Raw genomic sequence first — 10,270 nt, forward strand, 5'->3', positions numbered from 1 at the left:
GTATGAAAACCTGAAGTACGGGGTGTTATGGTTTTCGGAAGGGAAGGTCCGCCATTTCGCTATCTCTGTTAGAAGTGAGGAAGCAGAAGAGGAGAAACGGCGCTTCAGGTTATGAGATGGGGGAGGGACCTGATATGGTCGTAGGTCTAGTCTTTGTGTGTTTGAAAATGAGTAATGGAGAAGGAAGGGGATGTTGCGGAAGCCAAATGTATATAGTGTGAATAAGTCACAACTACTATACCAAAAATTATGACAGCCACCAAATAATAAATAAGACAATAAAGCAACAATAAAGGGAACACCAGAATTTACGAGGTTCGGCTAATTTTGCCTACTCCTCGGACACAACCAATATTTTATTCCACTCCAAAAATACAAGTGAAATAATACTAAAGAGAGAAGATACAAATGCCTTAAACAGATGAGAAGGCAAATGAGAGGTGTGTTTCAATCCTAAACATTAGGCCTTCTTTTATAGGGGGAAAATCCCCCCAAAATTCAAGAGCCCACCGATGTGGGACAAATTTGCCAAACTTCAACAAATCTCCACCTTGGCAAAATTCCACATCTTCAATTTTCTCTCAATAACAAATTTTGATTGTGTCTTCATCTTTAATCTTCAGTTTTCAACAATGTTGATCAAATCCAAACAATGTTGAAACTTGACCGCAGTCACCACCTTTGTCAGCATATCAGCAGGATTCTCTGTAGTATGAATTTTCTTCACCGTGACTCCACCTTCTTCTATGATTTCTCGTACGAAATGATACCGAACATCAATGTGCTTCGTCCTTGCATGATACACTTGGTTCTTCGCTAATTGAATAGCACTTTGACTATCACAAAAAATTGTGATACCTTTTTGTTCAACACCAAGCTCCTTTAGCAATCCTTGAAGCCAAATTGCCTCTTTCACAGCCTCTGTAATAGCCATGTACTCTGCCTCTGTTGTAGACAAAGCAACTGTTGACTGCAAAGTAGACTTCCAACTAACTGGTGCCTTTGCAAAAGTAAACACATAACCAGTAGTTGATCTTCGTTTGTCCAGATCACCCGCAAAATCTGAGTCACAATATCCAACTACAGACTGATTGTCTTCCTGCTCAAAAACTAACCCGACATCTACAGTATTATGAATATACCGTAGAATCCACTTCACAGCTTGCCAATGCTCCTTCCCTGGATTGTGCATATATCTGCTAATAACTCCAACAGCTTGTGAAATGTCAGGCCTTGTGCAAACCATTGCATACATCAAGCTACCAACAACATTTGCGTATGGTACCTTTGACATATACTCTCGTTCAGCTTCATCCATTGGCGACATAGTAGTACTTAGCTTAAAATGGGAAGCAAGTGGAGTACTAACTGGCTTAGTCTTGTCATCTATGCCAAAACGTTGAAGTACTCTCTTCAAATATTCTTTCTGAGATAAACAGAGTTTCTTTGAACGTCTATCTCTAATTATCTCCATGCCAAGAATTTTCTTTGCCTCACCCAGATCCTTCATCTCGAACTCCTTCTTCAGTTGAATCTTCAACTTATCAATTTCTTCCGAATTCTTGGAAGCTATCAACATATCATCAACATATAGGAGAAGATATACAAAGGAACCATCTTTAAGCTTGTGCAAATACACACAATGATCGTATTTGCTTCTCTTGTACCCTTGCCGCAACATAAACTCGTCAAATCGCTTGTACCATTGTCTAGAAGATTGTTTCAATCCGTACAACGATTTTTCAAGTTTGCACACCATATTTTCTTTTCCAGCAACTTTGAATCCTTCTGGCTGAGTCATGTAGATTTCCTCCTCCAAGTTTCCATGTAAAAATGCAGTTTTTACATCCATCTGAACTAGTTCCAAATCCAATTGTGCTACCAAAGCCAACATAATTCTAATGGAGGAATGTTTTACAACTGGAGAAAACACTTCATTGTAATCAATTCCCTCCTTTTGAGCATATCCTTTGGCCACCAATCTTGCTTTGTAGCGAACATCTACTTGGTTAGGAAATCCTTCCTTCTTTGCAAATACCCATTTGCACCCAATTGCTTTCTTTCCCTTCGGGAGATTGGCCAATCTCCATGTATGATTCTGATGAAGGGACTGTATTTCATCATTCATGGCAATCCTCCACTTATCTTCTTCTGAACTTTGGACAACATCTTTATAAGTGGTAGGAACATCATCAGCTACAATTGAGGTTGCACAAGCAACCGTCTCTATGAGACGAACAGGTTTCGTTATTGTTCTTTTTGGCCTGCTGGTTGTTATTGATTCAAGTTGTTGTTGAGGTTCCTGAGTTGGAATCTCCTCTACTGGCTCTTCTTCCAGAGGGTAATCTTCATTTGTTTCCTCCTCTGCTTCTTGTGTAGGAAAAATAAATTTTCCCTCAAACTCCACCTGCTTAGAAGCACCTTCATTTTGTTTGGTATCTTCTGTTACCTTATTTACCATAGCAGATTCATCAAAGGTAACATCCCTGCTGAATATTACTTTCTTTGTCATAGGACACCATAAGCGATATCCTTTGACTCCAGAAGTAATTCCCATAAAAATAGTCTTCTTTGCCCTTGGATCCAATTTTGACTCCGTCACATGATAATATGCAGTTGAGCCAAACACGTGCAAAGAGTTATAATCTACAGCAGGTTTTCCATACCATTTTTCAAATGGTGTCTTGCCATCAATAGCAGCAGATGGTAGACGATTAATGAGGTGGCATGCATATGTAATTGCCTCAGCCCAAAATTCTTTGCCCAAGCCAGCATTGGACAACATACACCGTACCTTCTCCAGCAAGGTCCGGTTCATACGTTCTGCCACTCCATTCTGTTGTGGTGTATGTCTAACAGTGAAGTGTCGGACGATGCCATCATTTTCACAGACCTTATTGAAATGATCATTTTTGTATTCACCTCCATTGTCTGTGCGAATACACTTGATCCTCCTGCCTGTTTGATTCTCCACCATCGTCTTCCATTTGAGAAAAATTCCCAGCACTTCATCTTTGTTTTTCATTGTATACACCCACACTCTTCGAGAAAAATCATCAACAAAGGTTACAAAATAGTGTTTCCCACCCAATGAAGGTGTTTTGGAAGGACCCCAAACATCAGAGTGTACATAATCCAAAATGCCTTTAGTATTATGGATCGCTGTACCAAATTTAACCCTTGTCTGTTTCCCTTTAACACAATGCTCACAAAACTCCAAGTTGCAAGCCTTTACTCCTTTTAACAATCCTTGATCTGATAGAGTTTTCAAGGATTTTCCTCCAGCATGTCCCAAGCGCATGTGCCATAGCTTGGTTGCTTCTGCCTCTTTGTCGTCACTGGATGTCACTGTCGCTGTCCCAATAACTGTACTGCCACGATAGCGGTACATATTATTATTCTTCCGATTAGCCTTCATTACCACTAGTGCACCGGAGCATACTCTCATCACTCCATTTTCTGCAATGATTTTGAACCCTTTTGATTCTAGGGCTCCCACAGAGATGAGATTCTTCTTCAAATCCGGTACATATCGAACATCTGTTAATGTTCTGATCATTCCATCATGGTTCCTTAATCGTATTGAACCAATGCCATATGAGGTAAGAGGGTTGTTATCCGCTGTGTGGATGACTCCATATTCTCCTTCTTGAAATTCCACAAACCAGTCCCTGTTGGGACACATATGATGGCTACAAGCCGAGTCCATCAACCATATGTCTGATGATGTTGATGACTCTGTTGTAACTAATGAGAAGTCTGAATCATCACAATCAGCTACATTTGAATCCATAATGGCCTTTCCATTATTATATTTGGCCTTATTCTTCAACTTCGGACAGTCTTTCTTCCAGTGCCCTTTTTCTCGACAAAAGGCACATTCATCTTTGCTGGGTATGGATTTTGACTTGGATCTTCCCTTCTTTGTCCTCGTTTGATTTTGAGGACGACCCCTCACAAATAGTGCTTCTCCTTCTCCGCCCTTCTGTTTTTCTCGCTTTCTTTGTTCATAGCTGTACAAAGCCGAACAAACTTCTCTGAGAGAAACTTCGTCATTTCCATGGAGTAGAGTAGTTTCAAGGTGCTCGTACTCATCAGGAAGTGACGCCAACAACATCAAGGCCAAGTCACCATCATCATAAGTTGTATCCATATTTTGCAAATCTGTGACCAACTTATTGAAACTGGTGATATGTTCATTCATCGTGGTACCAGGAACATAGGTGAAGTGAAACAGTCTCTTCTTCATGTACAATTTATTTTGACTGTTTTTCTTCAAAAATTTATCCTCCAGTGCTTTCCATAATCTACTTGCAGAAGTTTCCTTTGTGTATGGATATTTCTGCTCTCTAGCAAGGTAGGATCGAATGGTACCGCAAGCAACACGATTGATAATTCTCCAATCTTCTTCTCCAATAGCATCTGGTCTCTTTTCTTCAATAGCAAGATCTAGCCCTTGTTGAAAAAGGACATCTAGAACCTCGCCTTGCCACATCCCAAAATGTCCGGACCCGTCAAATATTTCTACCGCAAATTTCGCATTTGACACAATTCTTGTCATAAGCGAAGATGCCAATGATGACGTATTGTTGACACTTGATGTAGATTCTTCTTGTTTATTGTCTCCCATCTTTGACACAAATATTATTTAATAGCTGACGACACAAATCAAGATTATTTCCTTTCTGGTGTGGAAGATCAGACTAAGCTGCAACCACAGAGCATACTAAGACAGAATCTTGACACAGTTACCAAGATAAATCTTTTCTGATGTGGAAGATCAGACTATGCTGCAACCACAGAGCATACTAAGACAGTACCTTGGCTCTGATACCAATTGTTGCGGAAGCCAAATGTATATAGTGTGAATAAGTCACAACTACTATACCAAAAATTATGACAGCCACCAAATAATAAATAAGACAATAAAGCAACAATAAAGGGAACACCAGAATTTACGAGGTTCGGCTAATTTTGCCTACTCCTCGGACACAACCAATATTTTATTCCACTCCAAAAATACAAGTGAAATAATACTAAAGAGAGAAGATACAAATGCCTTAAACAGATGAGAAGGCAAATGAGAGGTGTGTTTCAATCCTAAACATTAGGCCTTCTTTTATAGGGGGAAAATCCCCCCAAAATTCAAGAGCCCACCGATGTGGGACAAATTTGCCAAACTTCAACAAATCTCCACCTTGGCAAAATTCCACATCTTCAATTTTCTCTCAATAACAAATTTTGATTGTGTCTTCATCTTTAATCTTCAGTTTTCAACAATGTTGATCAAATCCAAACAATGTTGAAACTTGACCGCAGTCACCACCTTTGTCAGCATATCAGCAGGATTCTCTGTAGTATGAATTTTCTTCACCGTGACTCCACCTTCTTCTATGATTTCTCGTACGAAATGATACCGAACATCAATGTGCTTCGTCCTTGCATGATACACTTGGTTCTTCGCTAATTGAATAGCACTTTGACTATCACAAAAAATTGTGATACCTTTTTGTTCAACACCAAGCTCCTTTAGCAATCCTTGAAGCCAAATTGCCTCTTTCACAGCCTCTGTAATAGCCATGTACTCTGCCTCTGTTGTAGACAAAGCAACTGTTGACTGCAAAGTAGACTTCCAACTAACTGGTGCCTTTGCAAAAGTAAACACATAACCAGTAGTTGATCTTCGTTTGTCCAGATCACCCGCAAAATCTGAGTCACAATATCCAACTACAGACTGATTGTCTTCCTGCTCAAAAACTAACCCGACATCTACAGTATTATGAATATACCGTAGAATCCACTTCACAGCTTGCCAATGCTCCTTCCCTGGATTGTGCATATATCTGCTAATAACTCCAACAGCTTGTGAAATGTCAGGCCTTGTGCAAACCATTGCATACATCAAGCTACCAACAACATTTGCGTATGGTACCTTTGACATATACTCTCGTTCAGCTTCATCCATTGGCGACATAGTAGTACTTAGCTTAAAATGGGGAGCAAGTGGAGTACTAACTGGCTTAGTCTTGTCATCTATGCCAAAACGTTGTAGTACTCTCTTCAAATATTCTTTCTGAGATAAACAGAGTTTCTTTGAACGTCTATCTCTAATTATCTCCATGCCAAGAATTTTCTTTGCCTCACCCAGATCCTTCATCTCGAACTCCTTCTTCAGTTGAATCTTCAACTTATCAATTTCTTCCGAATTCTTGGAAGCTATCAACATATCATCAACATATAGGAGAAGATATACAAAGGAACCATCTTTAAGCTTGTGCAAATACACACAATGATCGTATTTGCTTCTCTTGTACCCTTGCCGCAACATAAACTCGTCAAATCGCTTGTACCATTGTCTAGAAGATTGTTTCAATCCGTACAACGATTTTTCAAGTTTGCACACCATATTTTCTTTTCCAGCAACTTTGAATCCTTCTGGCTGAGTCATGTAGATTTCCTCCTCCAAGTTTCCATGTAAAAATGCAGTTTTTACATCCATCTGAACTAGTTCCAAATCCAATTGTGCTACCAAAGCCAACATAATTCTAATGGAGGAATGTTTTACAACTGGAGAAAACACTTCATTGTAATCAATTCCCTCCTTTTGAGCATATCCTTTGGCCACCAATCTTGCTTTGTAGCGAACATCTACTTGGTTAGGAAATCCTTCCTTCTTTGCAAATACCCATTTGCACCCAATTGCTTTCTTTCCCTTCGGGAGATTGGCCAATCTCCATGTATGATTCTGATGAAGGGACTGTATTTCATCATTCATGGCAATCCTCCACTTATCTTCTTCTGAACTTTGGACAGCGTCTTTATAAGTAGTAGGAACATCATCAGCTACAATTGAGGTTGCACAAGCAACCGTCTCTATGAGACGAACAGGTTTCGTTATTGTTCTTTTTGGCCTGCTGGTTGCTATTGATTCAAGTTGTTGTTGAGGTTCCTGAGTTGGAATCTCCTCTACTGGCTCTCCTTCCAGAGGGTAATCTTCATTTGTTTCCTCCTCTGCTTCTTGTGTAGGAAAAATAAATTTTCCCTCAAACTCCACCTGCTTAGAAGCACCTTCATTTTGTTTGGTATCTTCTGTTACCTTATTTACCATAGCAGATTCATCAAAGGTAACATCCCTGCTGAATATTACTTTCTTTGTCATAGGACACCATAAGCGATATCCTTTGACTCCAGAAGTAATTCCCATAAAAATAGTCTTCTTTGCCCTTGGATCCAATTTTGACTCCGTCACATGATAATATGCAGTTGAGCCAAACACGTGCAAAGAGTTATAATCTACAGCAGGTTTTCCATACCATTTTTCAAATGGTGTCTTGCCATCAATAGCAGCAGATGGTAGACGATTAATGAGGTGGCATGCATATGTAATTGCCTCAGCCCAAAATTCTTTGCCCAAGCCAGCATTGGACAACATACACCGTACCTTCTCCAGCAAGGTCCGGTTCATACGTTCTGCCACTCCATTCTGTTGTGGTGTATGTCTAACAGTGAAGTGTCGGACGATGCCATCATTTTCACAGACCTTATTGAAATGATCATTTTTGTATTCACCTCCATTGTCTGTGCGAATACACTTGATCCTCCTGCCTGTTTGATTCTCCACCATCGTCTTCCATTTGAGAAAAATTCCCAGCACTTCATCTTTGTTTTTCATTGTATACACCCACACTCTTCGAGAAAAATCATCAACAAAGGTTACAAAATAGTGCTTCCCACCCAATGAAGGTGTTTTGGAAGGACCCCAAACATCAGAGTGTACATAATCCAAAATGCCTTTAGTATTATGGATCGTTGTACCAAATTTAACCCTTGTCTGTTTCCCTTTAACACAATGCTCACAAAACTCCAAGTTGCAAGCCTTTACTCCTTTTAACAATCCTTGATCTGATAGAGTTTTCAAGGATTTTCCTCCAGCATGTCCCAAGCGCATGTGCCATAGCTTGGTTGCTTCTGCCTCTTTGTCGTCACTGGATGTCACTGTCGCTGTCCCAATAACTGTACTGCCACGATAGCGGTACATATTATTATTCTTCCGATTAGCCTTCATTACCACTAGTGCACCGGAGCATACTCTCATCACTCCATTTTCTGCAATGATTTTGAACCCTTTTGATTCTAGGGCTCCCACAGAGATGAGATTCTTCTTCAAATCCGGTACATATCGAACATCTGTTAATGTTCTGATCATTCCATCATGGTTCCTTAATCGTATTGAACCAATGCCATATGAGGTAAGAGGGTTGTTATCCGCTGTGTGGATGACTCCATATTCTCCTTCTTGAAATTCCACAAACCAGTCCCTGTTGGGACACATATGATGGCTACAAGCCGAGTCCATCAACCATATGTCTGATGATGTTGATGACTCTGTTGTAACTAATGAGAAGTCTGAATCATCACAATCAGCTACATTTGAATCCATAATGGCCTTTCCATTATTATATTTGGCCTTATTCTTCAACTTCGGACAGTCTTTCTTCCAGTGCCCTTTTTCTCGACAAAAGGCACATTCATCTTTGCTGGGTATGGATTTTGACTTGGATCTTCCCTTCTTTGTCCTCGTTTGATTTTGAGGACGACCCCTCACAAATAGTGCTTCTCCTTCTCCGCCCTTCTGTTTTTCTCGCTTTCTTTGTTCATAGCTGTACAAAGCCGAACAAACTTCTCTGAGAGAAACTTCGTCATTTCCATGGAGTAGAGTAGTTTCAAGGTGCTCGTACTCATCAGGAAGTGACGCCAACAACATCAAGGCCAAGTCACCATCATCATAAGTTGTATCCATATTTTGCAAATCTGTGACCAACTTATTGAAACTGGTGATATGTTCATTCATCGTGGTACCAGGAACATAGGTGAAGTGAAACAGTCTCTTCTTCATGTACAATTTATTTTGACTGTTTTTCTTCAAAAATTTATCCTCCAGTGCTTTCCATAATCTACTTGCAGAAGTTTCCTTTGTGTATGGATATTTCTGCTCTCTAGCAAGGTAGGATCGAATGGTACCGCAAGCAACACGATTGATAATTCTCCAATCTTCTTCTCCAATAGCATCTGGTCTCTTTTCTTCAATAGCAAGATCTAGCCCTTGTTGAAAAAGGACATCTAGAACCTCGCCTTGCCACATCCCAAAATGTCCGGACCCGTCAAATATTTCTACCGCAAATTTCGCATTTGACACAATTCTTGTCATAAGCGAAGATGCCAATGATGACGTATTGTTGACACTTGATGTAGATTCTTCTTGTTTATTGTCTCCCATCTTTGACACAAATATTATTTAATAGCTGACGACACAAATCAAGATTATTTCCTTTCTGGTGTGGAAGATCAGACTAAGCTGCAACCACAGAGCATACTAAGACAGAATCTAGACACAGTTACCAAGATAAATCTTTTCTGATGTGGAAGATCAGACTATGCTGCAACCACAGAGCATACTTAGACAGTACCTTGGCTCTGATACCAATTGTTGCGGAAGCCAAATGTATATAGTGTGAATAAGTCACAACTACTATACCAAAAATTATGACAGCCACCAAATAATAAATAAGACAATAAAGCAACAATAAAGGGAACACCAGAATTTACGAGGTTCGGCTAATTTTGCCTACTCCTCGGACACAACCAATATTTTATTCCACTCCAAAAATACAAGTGAAATAATACTAAAGAGAGAAGATACAAATGCCTTAAACAGATGAGAAGGCAAATGAGAGGTGTGTCTAAATCCTAAACATTAGGCCTTCTTTTATAGGGGGAAAATCCCCCCAAAATTCAAGAGCCCACCGATGTGGGACAAATTTGCCAAACTTCAACAGGGGAGCCCTTGGTGCGCCGTTTCTATCGAAAAAGGGGAGGAGGGTATCTGATGTCTGTTATGAGACTGATAGCTCTGCTGGTCTTAGGGTTCTGATTGTATGTGTGTGTGTGTATTATCCAGTAAAGAAGAAGCCACGCTGGGGGGTTCCTATTATCAAAAACGGCGGATCTCCAAAATCTAGGGTCCTTCGTCTTAGGTCTTTTTTTTTATTTTTCGAGTTAGCAATATTTTATAGGGGTAGGAATTAGGTTATGTCAAATGGGGAATGGGTATGGGCTCAATGTTTTGGGCTTGAAGAGATTTGGGTCATGAATTTGGGTTAATTAACTTTGGGGTATAAAGACTAAATCAAAATCTTTTTTTTTTCTTTGATTTTAAAATCTAATAAAATCCTAAATTAATCATAAATCAATCTAATTTGTAAAAATTAAA

The sequence above is a fragment of the Nicotiana sylvestris genome, chromosome 6 (assembly GCF_000393655.2).
Source record: "Nicotiana sylvestris chromosome 6, ASM39365v2, whole genome shotgun sequence".
NCBI classification, from domain to species: domain Eukaryota; kingdom Viridiplantae; phylum Streptophyta; class Magnoliopsida; order Solanales; family Solanaceae; genus Nicotiana; species Nicotiana sylvestris.